Below are 18,523 nucleotides of genomic sequence, written 5' to 3' on the forward strand. Positions count from 1 at the left end.
AGATCATCGTGGCCTGCTGTATGCTTCACAACTTAGCTTTGCGACGACAGGTGCCTTTTCTGCAGGAGGATGGTCCGGATGGCGGTGTTGTTGCAGCTGTGGAGCCTGTGGACAGTGAAGATGAGGAAGCAGAAGAAGAGGACATGGAAAACAGAAACTCAGTGATCCTGCAATATTTCCAGTGAGACACAGGTAAGAGTACAGACCTGCCTACTACATGTACTTTAACACTACTATCTCTCTACTGTCTGTCGTTTTCACCCAGTGTATGGTCACTGAGTTGTCACTTTCCCTTACGATTTCACAGATGTATGTCCCACTGTGTGACATCTGCTTTGTTTCCTCATGGACTAGAGCTGTGTGACATAGGTATGTTGACATTACAATTAAAACAGCATTTTGTCACTGTAATTGCTAATACACTATTTCAAAATCACAGACTGACTCCAGATTGTTTTGTGCTTCAAGGGTGTTTATTGAAGTGCTCAATATTGGAGGGGGTTGTCAAATGGTGATGGGGGATGGTGGAGGAATGTCCATGGCAGAGTCCAGTCTATTAGTCTCACAGGTGCATTGCCCAAATGGGCATAGGAAGTGAAGCTGGGGTAGTTTGAGGATGGACAGGATGACAAAGTGGGACAGAAGGATGACATTCAGGGTGGTCTCATTTCTTGGAGGGGGTCTTGGCATCGTTCTCTGTCTTTGTCCTGGATCTCAGGGACCGTTTGCGGGGTGGTTCTCCCACTGCGGGGGTGGGGTGCTGGTGTGGTGGTCCTGTGGCGGGGCGTTCTGTCCACTAGCGCCGGCGGAGGTGGTGGGCAGTTCATCGTCCAAGCTAGTGTCAGGGGTCCCTTGTCGTGCCACAGTGTCCCTCCTGGTGTGGAGTACTTCCTTCAGCACCACTACTATGGTTCCCAGGGTGGAATTGATGGTTCTGAGTTCCTCCCTGAAGCCCAAATACTGTTCCTCCTGCAGGCGCTGGGTCCCCTGAAACTTGGCCAGTACCATTGCCATCATCTCCTGGGAGTGGTGGTAGGCTCCCATGATGGGGGAGAGGGCCTCGTGGAGAGTGGGTTCCCTTGTCCTGTCCTCCCCGTGTCGCACAGCAGCCCTTCCAGTTCCCCTGTGTTCCTGGGCCTCCGTCCCCTGGACCGTGTGCCCACTACCACTGCCCCCAGGTCCCTGTTGTTGTTGGGGTGGTGGGTTAGCCTGGGTTCCCTGTAGTGGTGGACACACTGCTGATTGACGTGTCCTGGGGACAGAGGTATGGGCCCGCTGGGTGGGTGCTGTGCTATTGTTTCCAGAGGGGGGAAGCTCTGTGGTGGCCTGTGACTCTGTCAGGGGAACCGCCTGTCCAGAGGTCCCCGAAGGGCCGGGCTGGTCATCTAGATCCAGTTGGACAGAGCTGCTGTCATCACTGCGGGCCTCTTCTGTTGGTGGTGTGGACATGTGTGGACCCTCCTGTCCGGTGACGTTGGGTAGGGGTCCTGCAGGGGTATAAAAGGATGTTTATTGCATCTGTGTGCAATAGGTGGGTGACCGTGTACCCCAGTGATTGCATTCCTGTGTGGGACCTTGTGTGATGGTGGTTTAGGGGGGTGTATGGGTATGTGCAGTGGTCATGCTTTGGTGATGGGTGTCCATGCGTTGTTGTTGCATGCAGGGCTTGGTGTTAGGATGTGTGGTTTGTGATGTTGGGACATTTGTGAGGAGTTGGAGTGATGGGGGTGAGGGTGAGGGTGGGGGTATGTGATAGCATGCAAGTAGGGTGGGGGATGTAATAGTTAAGAATTGACTTACCAGAGTCCATTCCTCCAGCTACTCCTGCGAGGCCCTCGGGATGCAGAATCGCCAAGACTTGCTCCTCCCATGTTGTTAGTTGTGGGGGAGGAGGTTGGGGTCTGCCGCCAGTCCGCTGAACCGCGATGTGGTGTCTTGAGACCACGGAACGCATCTTCCCCCATAGGTCTTTCCACCTCTTCCTGATGTCATCCCGATTTCTTGGGTGCTGTCCCACTGCGTTGACCCTGTCCACTATTCTGCGCTATAGCTCCATCTTCCTAGCTATGGAGGTGTGCTGCACCTGTGATCCGAATAGCTGTGGCTCTACCCGGATGATTTCCTCCACCATGACCCTGAGCTCCTCCTCAGAGAACCTGGGGTGTCTTTGCTGTGCCGTGGGGTGGGTGATGTGTGGGGTGGTGTGTGTGGTGATAAGTGTGCTGATATGTAGTGGTGTGTTGTGTGAGTTGCGTGGAAGTTCTGTGGGTGATAGTATTTTGTGCCTGTGGATGCTTGTTAGTTGTTTGTGGTGTCTCTCTCTGGCCTTCTCTCGGTAATTGTGGTCGTAGGGGATGTGGGTGATGTGGGTGTGTGTTTTATATTGTATTGGGTGTGTGGGAGTGGTGTGTGTATGTGTATCAGGTGTGTGTATTTTGAATTGTCCAATGTGGCTGTGTTTTGTAAAAATGTGTGTATTTTGAGCACGAAGGTGTGTACCGCCAATGGAATACTGCAGTTGAAAGACCGCCGCGTGGATTCGTGTGTCGTGATAGTGTGGGCATATTTCTGTTGGCGTGACGGTGGAGGATTTGTTTTCGCCAGTTTATCACTGACGTTTGGTGTGGTGGACTTGTGTGGGTGTCTGAATTTTGGCGGATTCCGTGCTGTGGGTCATAATAGCTGTGGCGGATTTCCGTGGCCGCAGCGGTGTGTTGGCTTTCTTCTGCACGGCGGTAAGCGGCTTTTACCGCCAATGTTGTAATGACCACCATTGTCACTAAAATAAAGTAACTTTATTTTTAGTAACTCTGAGTATTGTGATTCTTATGATATAGTGCTACATGATATAAGTGGTATGGTAGGAGCTTTGCATGTCTCCTAGTTCAGCCTAAGCTGCTCTGCTATAGCAACCTCTATCAGCCTAAGCTGCTAGAACACTACTAATCTAATAATAAGGGATAACTGGACCTGGCACAAGGTGTAAGTACCATCAGGTACCCACTATAAGCCAGGCCAGCCTCCTACATTGGTGGTGCAGCGGTGGGATGAGTACTTGTAACTGTTTTACCACTTTGTCATTGGTGCTTTTCATAAGGAAAACAAATACCAAATACTTTAAAATATACACAGTCAACCTAAACAGTTTAACTTTCCTTCTACAAGCTTTCTAAAAAGTTTCTGAAAAGTTTTGAAAAGTTTGAAAATGTTATTCTCTTTTCTTTAAAAATTTCTAAACTTTTTTCTCTCTGTCCTAAACCCTTTCTAACAATCATGCCTGCAGTAGAATGTACTCCCACAGTTGTCCAGGCAACCTATGGTAGTTTAAACTTTAAAACTTTGAGGGGTCTCTGCATAGAACGAGGTTTAAGCATTGGTAAGAACCCTACCAAAGATCTTCTCCTTAGCCTTCTCCTAGAAAGTGACCAGAACCAGTCCGGCCCATCCCAGGATCAGGAGGTAGAGGAGGGGGGTACCCAGCAAGACTCAGAGGAGTCCCCTGAGAATGCTGGGGAGGGTTCATCCAAAGAACTGCCAGCTAACAGGCCATCTAGTGACACTGGTAGTAGGAGGGGTTCACACACTAGTAGGGCACCTTTCACTCCTAAAGGCCAGGTTACTAGATTCCAGCCAGTTAGAGACAGGTCTCACTCTAGCAATTCCCACATTTATTCTGTGTCTTAGAATTCCCAAGCCTCCCACCCTGAGGATAACACTATGGAAAGGGAACTCAGAAAGCTGAGGTTGGAAGAGGCCAGGCTGAAGCTAAGACAGCAGTAGCTTGCCTTAGACAGGGAATCTCTAGATGTAGAGAGGAAAAGGTAGAGATTGGGGTTAGTTCACCATTTTGGCAGCAGCAGTGTTTTTGACTGTAATCCAGTAAGAGAACAAGATTCCAGAAACCTGCATAAGATAGTCCCCCCTTACAAGGAGGGGGATGACATTAACTAGTGGTTTGCTGCACTTGAGAGGGCTTGTATGGTACAGTTGGTCCTTCAAAGGCAGTGGGCTGCTTTCTTGTGGCTATCTTTCACTGGTAAGGGTAAGGATAGGCTCCTTACTGTCAGAGAAAGTGATGCTAATAATTACAAAGTTTTGAAGGATGCAATCTTAGATGGATTTGGCTTAACCACTGAACAATACAGGATAAAGTTCAGAGATACCAGAAAAGAGTCCTCTCAAGACTGGACAGACTTTGTAGACTGTTCAGAGAAGGCCTTGGAGGGTTGGTTACATGGCAGTAAGGTGACTGACTATGAAAGCCTGTATAATCTAATCCTGAGAGAGCATATTTTGAACAATTGTGTGTTTGATTTGTTGCACCAGTACTTGGTAGACTCAGATCTGACCTCTCCCCAAGAATTGGGAAAGAAGGCAGACAAATGGGTCAGAACAAGAGTGAACAGAAAGGTTCATACAGGTGGTGACAAGGATGGCAAGAAGAAAGATGGTGAGAAATCTTAGGATAAGCATGGGGATAAAGGTAAAACTAAAGATCCTTCTTCACATCCTAAACACTCTTCAGGGGGTGGGGATAAATCATGTTTTTCCTCTTCTGCACAACACACACAATAAAAAGCCTTGGTGCTATGTGTGTAAAAATAAAGGCCAGGGGATAAGTCCTGCCCAGGTAAACACCCTGAGCCAACCACCACTAATAAATCAAATTATAGTGCCCCTAGCAGTAGTGGTAATAGTGGTGGGACTGCTGGAAACAGTCAAAATAAGGGGGTAGTTGGGTTCACTTTTGGGTCCATCATAAAAACTGGGGTAGTCAGTCCCAAGAAAGTTTCTGTCACACCTGGTGGCATTAGCCTTGCCACACTGGCTGCTTGTCCCCTTGCATTGGATAAGTACAGGCAATCAGTTTCAATAAATGGTGTTGAGGCTCAGGCTTACAGGGAAACAGGTGACAGTATCACTTTGGTGACTGAAAACCTAGTGTCTCCTGCACAGCACATCATTGGACAACAGTACAAGATTATTGATGTCCATAACTCCACTCAGTTCCTCCCCTTAGCTATTGTTTAGTTTAGTTGGGGTGGAGTTACTAGCCCTAAGCAGGTGGTAGTATCACCTAGCTTACCTGTAGACTGTCTCTTAGGTAATGACCTAGAGACCTCAGGTTGGGCTGAGGTAGAGTTTAATACCCACGCATCCATGCTGGGTATCCCTGAGGAATTGCTTACTCTCATTTCAGCTGAAATGAAAAAGCAAAGGAGAGAAAAAGGCCTGAAATCCCAGGATCCCTCTCCAACAACAGGTAAAAGGTAATCAAAGTATCCCCTACCCACCCTGCCATAAAGGATACCATTCTTGTGGTGGGAGAAACCTCTCCTGGGGTGGAACCTGTACCAAGGGAACCACCAGCTAGCACAGCTGTACTCCCTGAGGTGAAAGTACCTCTCTGTGGGATAACTAATATTGGTGAGAAAAAAGGGCACCATTTTAGTTAACATGGAACATCCCTCCAACCCTCCCAGAGAAACTTTGGTGTAGCAACCCTGCACTGCCTCACAACACTTAGGACAGCAGCCCTGCCCTAGTATGGAGCTGATAGGACAGCAGCCCTGCCCTGATCCAACTCAAGAGAAACAGCAACGGGGTTCTCTCTTACAGCCATATGGACAAAGTATTTGCCCAGCTATGGCTTTATTGAGACAGCATCCCTGCCTGGCATTCTCATCACTTGATATAGGCCCAGTGGACAATTCCCACTGCTCTAAACTAAAACATACTAATAGGAACTCTGAGAATATAACTTCACATTGTTGGCCAGCTAAAAAACTCCAAACAGGGTGGTTTACATCCCCACTGGGAAGTAACTATACAGTGGATGATAAAGGAGTAACCAATCTATTGCAGAGCTACTCTCCACTTATCACCACTTAAACAATAAAGACTCACCTCGCTAAGGTTAGCCTTATTGTCCTTCGTTTGTGGGAGGGAGGGGTTGTGTGGGAAAGTAGCCTCTTTCTAGCCATTTTACCCCCACTTTTGGCCTGTTTGTGAGTATATGTCAGGGTGTTTTTACTGTCGCACTGGGATCCTGCTAGCCAGGACCCCAGTGCTCATAGTGAAAACCCTATTTGTAAGTGTGTTTTATATGTCTCACTGGGACTTTGCTAGCCAGGGCCACAGTGCTCCTAGTTTGTGGCCTGATTGTGTTCCCTGTGTGGTGCCTAACTGTGTCACTGAGCCTCTGCTAACCAGAACCTCAGTGCTTATGCTCTCTCTGTCTTTGAAATTGTCACTGCCGGCTAGTGACCATTTTTACCAATTCTGATTGGCCCACTGGAACACCCTTATAATTCCCTAGTATATGGTACCTAGGTACCTAGGGTATTGGGGTTCCAGGAGATCCCTATGGGCTGCAGCATTTCTTTTGCCAACCATAGGGAGCTCAGACAATTCTTACACAGGACTGCCACTGCAGCCTGAGTGAAATAACGTCCATGTTATTTCACAGCCATTTTACACTGCACTTAAGTAACTTATAAGTCACCTATGTGTCTAACCCTCACTTGGTGAAGGTTAGGTGCAAAGTTACTAAGTCTGAGGGCTCCCTGGCACTAGCCAAGGTGCCCCACATAGTTCAGGGCAATTTCCCCGAACTTTGTGAGTGCGGGGACACCATTACATGTGTGCACTACATGTAGGTTAATACCTATATGTAGCTTCACAATGGTAACTCTGAATATGGCCATGTAACATGTATAAGATCATGGAATTGGCCCCCCATGCCAAATCCGGTATTGGGGTGCCAATCCCATGTATCCCCGGGGCACCAGCATGGACCCCGGGTACTGCCAAACTAGCTCTCTGGGGTTTTCACTGCAGCTACTGCTGCTGCCAACCCACGGACAGGCTTCTGCCCTCCTGGGGTCTGGGCAGCCCAGACCCTGGAAGGCAGAACAAAGGATTTCATCTGAGAGAGGGCACTACACCCTCTCCCTTTGGAAATAGGTGTTAAGGGCTGGGGAGGAGTAGCCTCCCCCAGCCTCTGGAAATGCTTTAAAGGACACAAATGGTGCCCTCTTTGCATAAGCCAGTCTACACTGGTTCAAGGATCCCCCAGCCCCTGCTCTGGCGCGAAACTGGACAAACGAAAGGGGAGTGACCACTCCCCTGTCCATAACCACCCCAGGGGTGGTGCCCAGAGCTCCTCCAATGTGTCCCAGACCTCTGCCATCTTGAATGCAGAGGTGTGAGGGCACAGTGGAGGCCTCTGAGTGGCCAGTGCCAGCAGGTGACGTCAGAGACCTCTCCTGATAGGTGCTTACCTGGTTAGGTGGCCAATCCTCCTCTGAGGGCTATTTAGGGTCTCTCCTGTGGGTTTCTCTTCAGATAACGAATGCAAGAGCTCACCAGAGTTCCTCTGCATCCCCCTCTTTGACTTCTGCCAAGGATCGACCGCTGACTGCTCCGGGACGCCTGCAAAACCGCAACAAAGTAGCAAGATGACTACCAGCAACATTGTAGCGCCTAATCCTGCCAGCTTTCTCGACTGTTTCCTGATGGTACATCCTCTGAGGGCTGTCTGCCTTCACCCTGCACTGGAAGCCAAAAGAAATCTCCCGTGGGTCGACGGCATCTTCCCCCTGCTAACGCAGGCACCAAACTTCTGCATCACCTGTCCGCTGGGTCCCCTCTCATCTTGACGAGCGTGGTCCCTGGAACAGAGGAGCTGGATCCAAGTGACCCCGACAGTCCAGTGGTCCTTCTGTTCAAATTTGGTGGAGGTAAGTCCTTGCCTCCCACACCAGACAGTAATCCTGTGTCCTGCGTGATCTGCAGTTGCTAGGGCTTCTGTGCACTTTTAAAAGGAATCCTTTGTGCACAGCACAGCCCAGTTCCCCAGCACCCCGTCCTGCATTGCTCAACTCGCTGAGTTGACCACCGGCTTCGTGGGACCTTCCTTTGTAGTGTTGAGACCACTGCCGTGCTCAGATTTCTTGAATGCCTGTTCAAGTGCTTCTGTGGGTGCTGCCTGCTTCTGCGTGGGCTCTCTGCACTGCTGAGCGCCCCCTCTGTCTCCTCCTCCAAGGGGCGACCTCCTGGTCCTTCCTGGGCCCAGGCAGCACCCACTTTCTTCAACCTTGACCTTTGCAGCTAGCAAGGCTTGTTTGCAATCTTTCTGCGTGGAGACAACTCTGCATCCTCCAGCATGCCGTGGGACATCTTTTGTGCAAAGGAGAAGTTCCTGGCATCTTCTGTTGTACCAGAATCTTCAGCTTCTTCCACCCGTAGGCAGCCCTTTTGCACCTTCACCCGGGGTTTAGTGGGCTCCTGCCCCCCGGACACTTTCGTGACTCTTGGACTTGGTCTCCTTCCTTCAGGTCCAGGAATCCATCTTTAGTGCTTTGCAGCCAGTTGTTGTCTTTGCAGAATCCCCTATCACGACTTTAGTGTGTTTCTGTGGAAGTAGGGTAACTTTACTCCTACTTTTCAGGGTCTTGGGGTGGGGGATCTTGGACACCCTTAGTGTTTTCTAATACTCCTAGCGACCTCCTACACACTACACTAGGCCTGGGGTCCCTAAGTGGTTCGCATTCAACTTTCTTAGTATATGGTTTGTGTTGCCACTAGGCCTATTGCATCCTATTGTGTTCTACAGTGTTTGCATTACTTTTGTAACTGTTTACTTACCTGATTTTGGTTTGTGTGTATATTTTGTGTATTTTACTTACCTCCTAAGGGAGTATATCCTCTGAGATATTTCTGACACATTGTCCCTAAAATAAAGTACCTTTATTTTTAGTAACTCTGAGTATTGTGATTCTTATGATATAGTGCTACATGATATAAGTGGTATGGTAGGGGCTTTGCATTACTCCTAGTTCAGCCTAAGCCGCTCTGCTATAGATACCTCTATCAGCCTAAGCTGCTAGAACACTACTAATCTACTAATAAGGGTATAACTGGACCTGGCACAAGGTGTAAGTACCATCAGGTACCCACTTTAAGCCAGGCCAGCCTCCTACACTGAGCACCAATCCCAGTCCCAGTCTAGGGGATACACGGTACCAGAACGGTCATTCTATCACCGTTGGCTGGTGCCAAATAAAATCATTTTGTCTCCATTGACAATGTCAAACTACACCATGTGGCCGATCCTGCACAACAGACCAAGAGGAACAACCAGTAGTTCACGAATCCCTCTCTCTACTGGTCAAGAAGTTCCTCTACAAGTTGTAAGCAGCAACATCGAGACCTCTCCGAGCTTGGGGAGGGTGGAAAATGATCTTGCATTGGTTCCACTAACATCAAACAATACAGAAATCGTTGATCGATTCGATACAGCTTCGACACAAACGGATGGTGCTATTTAATCAGTACCACCACGAGAAACACCAACTCCACCAATTAACACAACTCCAGCTTTCGCACGGACTGCTTCTGGATATTTTGCCGAAATCAATGATGACGTCTCAGACTCCTTCGCCTCTTCGACACCTGAACTGTCAAACACACGTAAGCTAATGAACTGGATTAAAATAACATACTTTATTTTTCCATGGAACTATCTATGGCTCTCCTTGAGTGTACTAGCTTTCCTACTTTGGATTTGGTTTGTTATCACTTTCTTTTTATTAATACATGGTCATTTTCTTCCTGAAAAAACAACAGTTGAACTGGTGGATGAGGTCCTAAAACCACATTTTTCATCACACAAGGTCCGAAGAGACTTATCTTTTGTGAACATTTCCGCAATACCAATTCCTGATTGGATTGTTTGGAATAAAGTAATATTTGATATTTACGGTCCCACGGACGTTATTCAAATACCATATGGGTTCAAACTCTCAATGAATGATATTATAATACCAGGCATTGTTTCTGATGATTGGGATGTGGAAACAGTTGATTCTATGATGACTGAATTGCATTATTATACTGTATTTGAAAACAAAGATGTTTATCAACCCTGATGTTTATGACCTGCTTTAGGCCAGGAGTACACTTTGGCTCCACCAGCCTGCCTCCGTGCCCCTGACCCCGCCGTTTGCCACTGTAAGGAAGTTCGAGGCCCTCCACCACCCGCAGGCACCCGCCTGTGCCTCATCCCTGGTGCCTAGTGGTAGGCGTCTCTAGTGTGCTTTACAATTTGTATTTTGTTTAGTATTTCATTTTTGTAAATCGTTTTTCGGTTCATGCTCTGTTTTTGACTGTACCTGTGCCCTTTTTCAAATTCGCTTTGTTTTACCCTCTATGTTACCGCCAGTTTTCTTATCAGGCTCTTGCAGGTTCTCCCGACCCTGCCGCTGCGTCCCCTGCGGCCCCGCCCCCCTCGCACCGCCATTGGTCTTTCCCCTCCTGCCTCCCAGCTGCTTCTCCCTCCCACCTCCCCTTCTTAATGGCGGCCACTGTGCTGAGCCCTGTGTGACCCCCTGACATGCTTTAGGCCAGGAGTACACTTTGGCTCCACCAGCTTGCCTCCGTGCCCCTGACCATGCCGTTTGCCTCTGTAAGGAAGTTCGAGGCCCTCCACCACCTGCAGGCACCCGCCTGCGCCTCATCCTTGGTGCCTAGTGGTAGGCCTATCTAGTGTGCTTTACACTTTGTATTTCGTTTAGTATTTCATTTTTGTAAATCGTTTTCTGTTTCATGCACTGTTTTTAACTGTACCTGTGCCCTTTTTCAAATCTGCTTCATTTTACCCTCTGTGTTACCACCCATTTTCTTATCCGGCTCCTGCCGGTTCTCCCAACCCTGCCGCTGCCCCCATTGGTCTTTCCCCTCCCACCTCCCCTTCTTAATGGCCGCCGGAGGCACACCATCGGCAAACCCGTCTGCGCCTTTCCACGCCTGGACCGCGCCCAGCACACGTCCCCATGGTCCACGCTTCTCTAACCCTCGAAGCAGCACTACTCCTCCACAGAACTCCATGCCCTCAGCCCAGGCCAGCACCCCGCCTGCGCCCAGGCCAGACCCAAACACACACATGGCACATTTACATGCCACTCATGCCATTCTTCCTGCACTCACACTAACACCAGAAACACCAACAAGCACTGCAGTAACACCAAACCCCGCAACCACCTTAACTGTATCCTCCTTAACACCCACTCTATCCACAAGCATGCCATTGAGCTTTGGGACCTGCTCACAACATACTCTCCTGACATCGCGTTCGTCACTGAAACACGGATGAGCCCCTCATCAGAACCCGACATCGCCATAGCCATCCCAGAAGGTTACAAAATCACCCATAGAGACCGCATAAACAAACCAGGAGGAGGTATTGCCATAATACACAAAAACACCATCAAAATCTCCACCAACACCAACAATACCCTAGACAACACATAACAGCTACACTTTCAAATACACATCAACGACAACACCACCCTTAGAGGAACCCTCATTTACAGACCACCAGGACCCCGCCCCCCCCCATTCTGTGACTCCATCGCAGATACCATCAGCTCCCACACCCTCACCTCCACAGACTACATAATCCTTGGTGACCTCAACTTTCACCTGGAAAGCACCCACGACTGCAATTCCACAGCCCTGCTGGACAACCTCACGAACCTCGGCCTCAAGCAACTGGTCACCTCACCCACTCACTCAGCAGGACACACGCTTGACACCATCTTCACCTCCAGCAGCCACATCACCTACACTCTCACCACCGACCTCCACTGTACTGACCACCACTGTGTCCACTTCTCCTCCATGAAACTCCCACCCACCACCAACAACACACTACACCCTACCGCAAGTGGAAGAACATCTCCACAGAACACCTGATCGCCAACCTCACACAAGCTCCACCTCCCATCACCAACGACCCCAACACCGCCGCCCACAACCGCACACAATGGCTAACAACCTGCGCAGACTCCCTCGCCCCATTGAAAACAAACAACAAAACCCGCACTGTCAAGACCGCCCACTGGTTCACCACAGAGCTCCAGGCTTCCGAATGAGAATGCCGTAAAATTGAGAAAGCCTGCCACCAAGAACCCTCAATGAGCAACTTCTCCGCCCTCAAAACAGCCGGGCGCAAACACCACCAACTCATCCGGACCACCAAACGGTCCTTCTACAAAGAACGCATAGACAACAACACACACAACAGCAAGAAACTCTTTGCCATCGTCAAAGAACTCACCAAACCCAAATCCAGCACCATCGACCCTCCACACTCCCAAAACCTCTGCAACTCCCTGTCCAACTACTTTCACCACAAAATCACAGACATACACAACAGCTTCACAGCATCAGCACCCACCATCACCACCACCGACACAACCAACAACACAACACCCTCTGCACCAACCAACTACACATCTGGACCCCCACCAACGATGAAGAAATCGGCAAAACCATGAACTCCATCCACTCAGGCTCCCCAACAGACCCTTGCCCCACCAAATTTTAACAAGACCAGCCAAATCATCGCTCCCCTGCTCCGTGCCGTCATCAACAGTTCCTTCGACACCGTATCCTTCCCAGACGTTTGGAAGCATGCCGAAGTCAACACTCTTCTCAAAAAACCCAAAGCAGACCTAGAAGACCTCACGTACTACCGTCCCATTTCTCTTCTCCCCTTCCCCACAAAGGTCGCTGAGAAGATAGTTAATGCTCAACTGTCTCACTTCTTAGAAGAAAACAACATACTCAACACCTCCCAGTCTGGATTCTGCAAAATCCACAGCACTGAGACTACCCTCATCGCCTGCACAGACGACATCAGGACCAGAGTGGACAAGGGCGAGACCGTCGCCCTCATCCTCCTAGACCTCTGTGCAGCATTCAACACTGTATGCCACCAAACCCTGCGCACACACCTTTTTGAAGCCGGAATTCGACACAAGGCCCTGGACTTGCTCACCTCCTTCCTCGCTGAAAGAACCCAAAGAGTTCGCCTCCCACCTTTCCAGTCTCCAGCCACCAAGATCATCTGCGGGGTCCCCCAAGGATCCTCCCTCATCCCCACCCTCTTCAACATCTCCATGGCCCCTCTGGCCAACATTCTCCGCCCCCACAGAATCACCATTATCTCATACGCAGACGACACCCAGCTCATCATCTCCCTCACCAGGAACCCAGCCACCGCCAAGATAAACCTGGATGTCGGACTCCTGGACATCGCCAAATAGATGAAAGCAAGCCACCTCCAACTAAACTCAAACAAAACAAATATCATCATCTTCGGCCCAAACAAGACGGCATGGAACAACTCCTGGTGGCCCACCACTCTCGGACAACCCCCAACACCCACCACCCACGCACACAACCTTGGCATCGTTCTAGACTCATCTCTCTCCATGACCCAGCAAATCAACTCCATATCATCCTCCTGCTTCAACATCCTTTGCATGCTACGCAAGACTTTCAAATGGATTCCTTTAGAAACAAAAAGAATAGTCACCCAAGCCCTCATCAGCAGCAGACTGGACTACGGCAATGCCCTCTACGCAGGGACCACAGCCAAGCTTCAAAGAAAACTGCAGCGAATTCAGAACACAGCCGCACGTCTCATCTTCAACCTCCCTCGCCACAAACACATATCCACCCACCTCAGATCCCTACACTGCCTGCCCATCAACAAAAGGATCATTTTCAAAGTCCTCGTCTACGTTCACAAAGCCCTCCACGACACTGGACCGGCCTCCCTCAACCAACGAGTAAACTTCCACATACCAACTCGACAGCTCCCCTCCGCCAACCTCGCCCTCGCTACAGTCCCCCACATCCAACACACCACCTACGGAGGCAGAACCTTCTCCCACCTCGCCGCCAAGACCTGGAACTCCCTCCCCACCAACCTACGCAAGACCCAGGACCTCCTAACCTTCAGAAAGCACCTTAAAACATGGCTTTTTGAGCAGTAACCGGCAACCCCCACCCACAGCGCCTTGAGACCCTAACGGGTGAGTAGTGCGCTTAAGAAATTATTTTATTGATTGATTGATTGATCAATCGAAAGAAAATTATGTTGATATGTTTTGCTGTAAATATTATGTGCACCATTTCATACACAGAGCAAGTAGCCCGAAAACTATTTTTAATTGTACACAATGGGAACATTGTCTGACTCCACCACAACGGAGTTCCAAAACATATTCTGAAAAGTTTACATATTTTTCTGGGCACAATGTAAGAAATGCTGAGTCGTATTATTTGAAATTGCCACCTACTGAAGATATACATATACTATTGACAAATACGAAATGTATATATTCGGAATCCTTTGTTTCCCCGTTGTCTATAGAAGGCTATGAATATTGGCTGAAGTCGATTGACTTGAAAAGTGTATGGGGAACTGGACATTGGCAAACTAGGGGAAAGGAAGCTTTATTCAGAGCATGCTTGATACCTGTACAAATTATATTCTTAAATGAAACAGTCCAACAAACAAGTTGTTTAGGCTTAGCTAAGATTAAGGAATTAAACACGCCCAGTATACCTGCCCCTGCAAAGTTTTATACATGGCAAAAATATACAAATGCAACTGAAGATCAGCTCAACGAATGGGTCCAGAATGGTACATTTAATGTTTCACTGACACGTCCTGGCGGGTGGTTGTTGTGGCCAATAGATACCAACGGGTGTCATCAACGTTTTATCAACTCCTCTGGGGTTGTAGAACTAATAGGCCGGACCCTCGCTATATATCATCCGAACATGCGGGTATAGTTACAACATATAGTGTAGGGAAACTATGCCAGCAATGTTTAGGAACTTCTTCACTAGATGCGTTTAGAGAACACCTCAGTCTCCTGTCTAATAACACTGTCTTACAGGACTTCCTGTTAGGCCCCAGAAAACACTGCAGAAAGAGTTTCTTATATGAAGTATACAATTAAATTTGGAAGCTTTCCCAACAAGAACAGCTGCCCGGCTAAGGCAAATAGACCAGGAAAATCTGAAAGAGTCATAGGCTGCCATAGATAATGGGATTAATACCTTGTCCGACCAGATATAGGGGGTGATTCTCACCCTGGCAGGCGGCGGAGGCCGCCCGCCAGAGTTCCCCCCTCCAAAATACCGCTCCGCGGTCGAAAGACCGCTGAGGGTATTTTGGGTTTTGCACTGGGCTGGCGGGCGACCGCCAAAAGGCCGCCCGCCAGCCCAGTGCAAAACGGCCTTCCCACGAGGACGCCGGCTCAGAATTGAGCCGGCGGAGTGGGAAGGTGCGACGGGTGCAGTGGCACCCGTCGCGTATTTCAGTGTCTGCAAAGCAGACACTGAAATACAAAGTGGGGCCCTCTTACGGGGGCCCCTGCAGTGCCCATGCCATTGGCATGGGCACTGCAGGGGCCCCCAGGGGCCCCACGACACCCCATACCGCCATCCTGTTCCTGGCGGCTCTGCCGCCAGGAACAGGATGGCGGTATGGGGTGTCAGAATCCCCATGGCGGCGCAGCGAGCTGCGCCGCCATGGAGGATTCTACAGGGCAGCGGAAAACCGGCGGGAGACCGCCGGTTTTCCCTTTCTGGCCGCGGCTGAACCGCCGCGGTCAGAATACCCTGTGGAGCACCGCCAGCCTGTTGGCGGTGCTCCCTCCAACCCTGGCCCCGGCGGTCCATGACCGCCGGGGTCAGAATGACCCCCATAGACTTTAAATACCATTGTCTCTTCTGCTATAGACATCATACAAACAGATATGTCTTCATTACACCATGGACAGAGTCAGCTAAGGTCCATTTTGCAGTTGGGTTGAACACTTCAAACATTGAAGGCAGGTCGCATTCCCTTGCAGCATGTCAGCGCAATGGAAATATTTTCTTCCTTTAATCTAACGCAACAACAACAACTAATGGCAAAAAAAGGAGCGACTTATGTCATGCTTAACATCGAGAAATTAGAAAAGTTGCCTTTTACTGTGGCTGAAATACCATCTGCTGAGTGGCTCATACATGGGGTCATCAATCTGCCTATTTCTACACTCCAATTCACCTCCTGTTTAAAACACATTCCGGTAGGCAGATATGAAAAGCTGGAGGATAGTTACATCCATGAGATGTGGGAGCTTCCCTTCTCATACAAATGTCTCAGTGGCATGTAAGAAGTATTTTTTAGCAGTAGTGAATGCAAGACTTCAGTCAGCCATTCAATGGTTTGTAAACAGCTGTCCTTGCATGGGGCGTGTAACGGGTCTGCATCGAACTATGCTTGTTATCTGAAGGGAGTTCCATTCACCTTGATTAGACTATCATTCCAGGTGCTTTCAAACCGCAGCTATATCCTCCTCAACGGTGAAGACTGTTGTGGGATGCGAGCCGGAATAGTTTATGTTGTTTCAGTCTCTAAGGTCGTTACATGTTGTGGGAACGTACTCTTCCCCCCACTGAGATAAAAGACATTTGGCCTCACACTGCTACTACAAATGTGAATTTTGACAAGTTGAGCATACTCCAGGCTTTATTGTTTCAAAAGCATGTGGCCCTTGCATCTGAGCACGAGACCTACACACTTCAAGTGGCAAGGTCGTCAGCAGAAATACCGTCCCTTTTAAATACAAACTCTCCGAGACACTTTGGTGAACTCGTGGGACGGATATTTAATGCATCCAGTACAACTGGAATCGCACATTTCTTTAAACCTGTTGGTTCTGGTTTCATTCGCACCTTCTCCTCCATATTTGGTTTAATACCACCAGCAATCCACTCAAGTTTTTCTAGTAATTTTGGGGGATTTCCAATAACTTTGGCTTTATTAGCTGGCATCCTGCTGTTGCTATTTTTTATGTGCAATGGCTGTCCCACCGCAACAAGGAGGAATGAAAGCGCTCCCATCAGCGCAGCTGTGTTGTGAACGCATGATGCAGTATTTTGGAGCAACACTCCTTGAGCAATTGGAGTGTGGCTGGTCTTTGTCATTCAGACCAGTTTTGCATTGTGTGCAGCCCGTGTTTTGCTGCCTCTGGTGCTCTTTCAAACACGCACTGGAAGTCCGTCTTTCTACGCAGCGCTTGCTTTCATTGGACGCTGATCTGTTGATGTTCTCGCTGAGGGTTCATTACCAGACATGCGCATTGAGGTTGCGTTTGCTACAGGAAGCTACTTATGAAATGCTCTTCCTGGAGGATGTGGCTCATGACTAATCACTGGGCACACCACGGAATGCCGCCTTGGCTGAGGCTGAAGCTATGGAACACAACTGCTCCTTCATCCTTCTTGGCGATGACTTTCCAACTTTATCATCGGCCGAAGTGGAAGATTTCCTGTCCTCTCTGGTCCCAGAATCGATTAGAACTTTTCAAAAATAACTTTGCCTTTTGAAATTCAGTTTTATGCCACACGTTCATGTTTTATATTGTCCTTCTACATGATCACATGTCCCTTCGACTTGTCATAATTGACATTGCTTTTACATATATATCTTAGGTTGAGCTTTTAGTAGCAATTTCATCTGTTCTTAGGCTTTGAACCATCTTCCACAGACAAGGGGAGGGTGTTGTGTAGCCATTTTAGCCATAGCTCCATGCACGTTATTTTAACACACTAGGCCAAGCCGCTGTGCACCTTAACATAGATATATTTTATTCGGCTTCATTTTAATATTGTTACAGCCACTTTTACAGTCTTAATTTATTTTCTGTTTATCTAACTGTTTTTGCCTAGGCCAGCACTCTGTTCTCAAATAAGACATTCTTGATCACTCTGTGCTTCTTCCAAGGCAAGCACAGTACATTGCCGGTGAACGTGGTAGAAGTTTAGTCTCCAACATTCGAAGAAAACACACATCTTACATAGGGGTATTTTCCCAGAACATCAGCTGTGTTGTTATAAAAACACTTCCTTGTCCCTTATACGTTAGAGTGAGATTCCAGCCAGAAAACCATGACTGTATGCTGATTGTCGAATACTTTGCTAAGGATGCTAACGTAGACCGCAGGCCTTTGCTCAGGTTTGGGGGATGATGTCTTCCATAGGGAACCTGAAGGTCAGAATTACAGCTTAACATGCTGTGCTCTATCATAGCCTAGGTAGGAGTTAGTCTACTGACGATAGTGACAATATGATAGCGTTATTTTTATGCTTCACTCTTCTCGTCACAATTTTAATACTGTCATGTTGTGTTGTCCTGGTTATTGCAGCTCACGCTTTGCTATCTAAGATGCAGTTGTTTTATTAAACTCGTTAACGAAACATAGGCTGCCTCTGTTTGTAATTTATATATGAGACTAAATTGTAACTGAGAGAAACGGATGAGACCTGAGTGACCACAGCTTCCCTGAGAAACCAATTATGTCATGCGCTCGGCTGCCCAGTCATCGCTATCCTTGGGTAGAGTGAGGCACTGCTAGTTAGCTGGAGCAAAACCCGGATTGGAGTAACAGGTGTCACCCACAGTGGGTTAGACTTAGTCTCCCACACCGCGGGTGATTCTGCAGCTCAAAATCCAGTAGTCTCATTAGAATAATGACAGCCTACGTGACACTAGGATCTTGACATAGGCTGGGATGGCGTGAGAGCCGCAGGCCACAGAGTCAAGATCCTGCTCACAAACCATCTCCAAGAAGATATCAAAGGGAAAACGGTATCTTGCCATGACATCTTG

The sequence above is a fragment of the Pleurodeles waltl genome, chromosome 5 (assembly GCF_031143425.1).
Source record: "Pleurodeles waltl isolate 20211129_DDA chromosome 5, aPleWal1.hap1.20221129, whole genome shotgun sequence".
NCBI lineage: Eukaryota > Metazoa > Chordata > Amphibia > Caudata > Salamandridae > Pleurodeles > Pleurodeles waltl.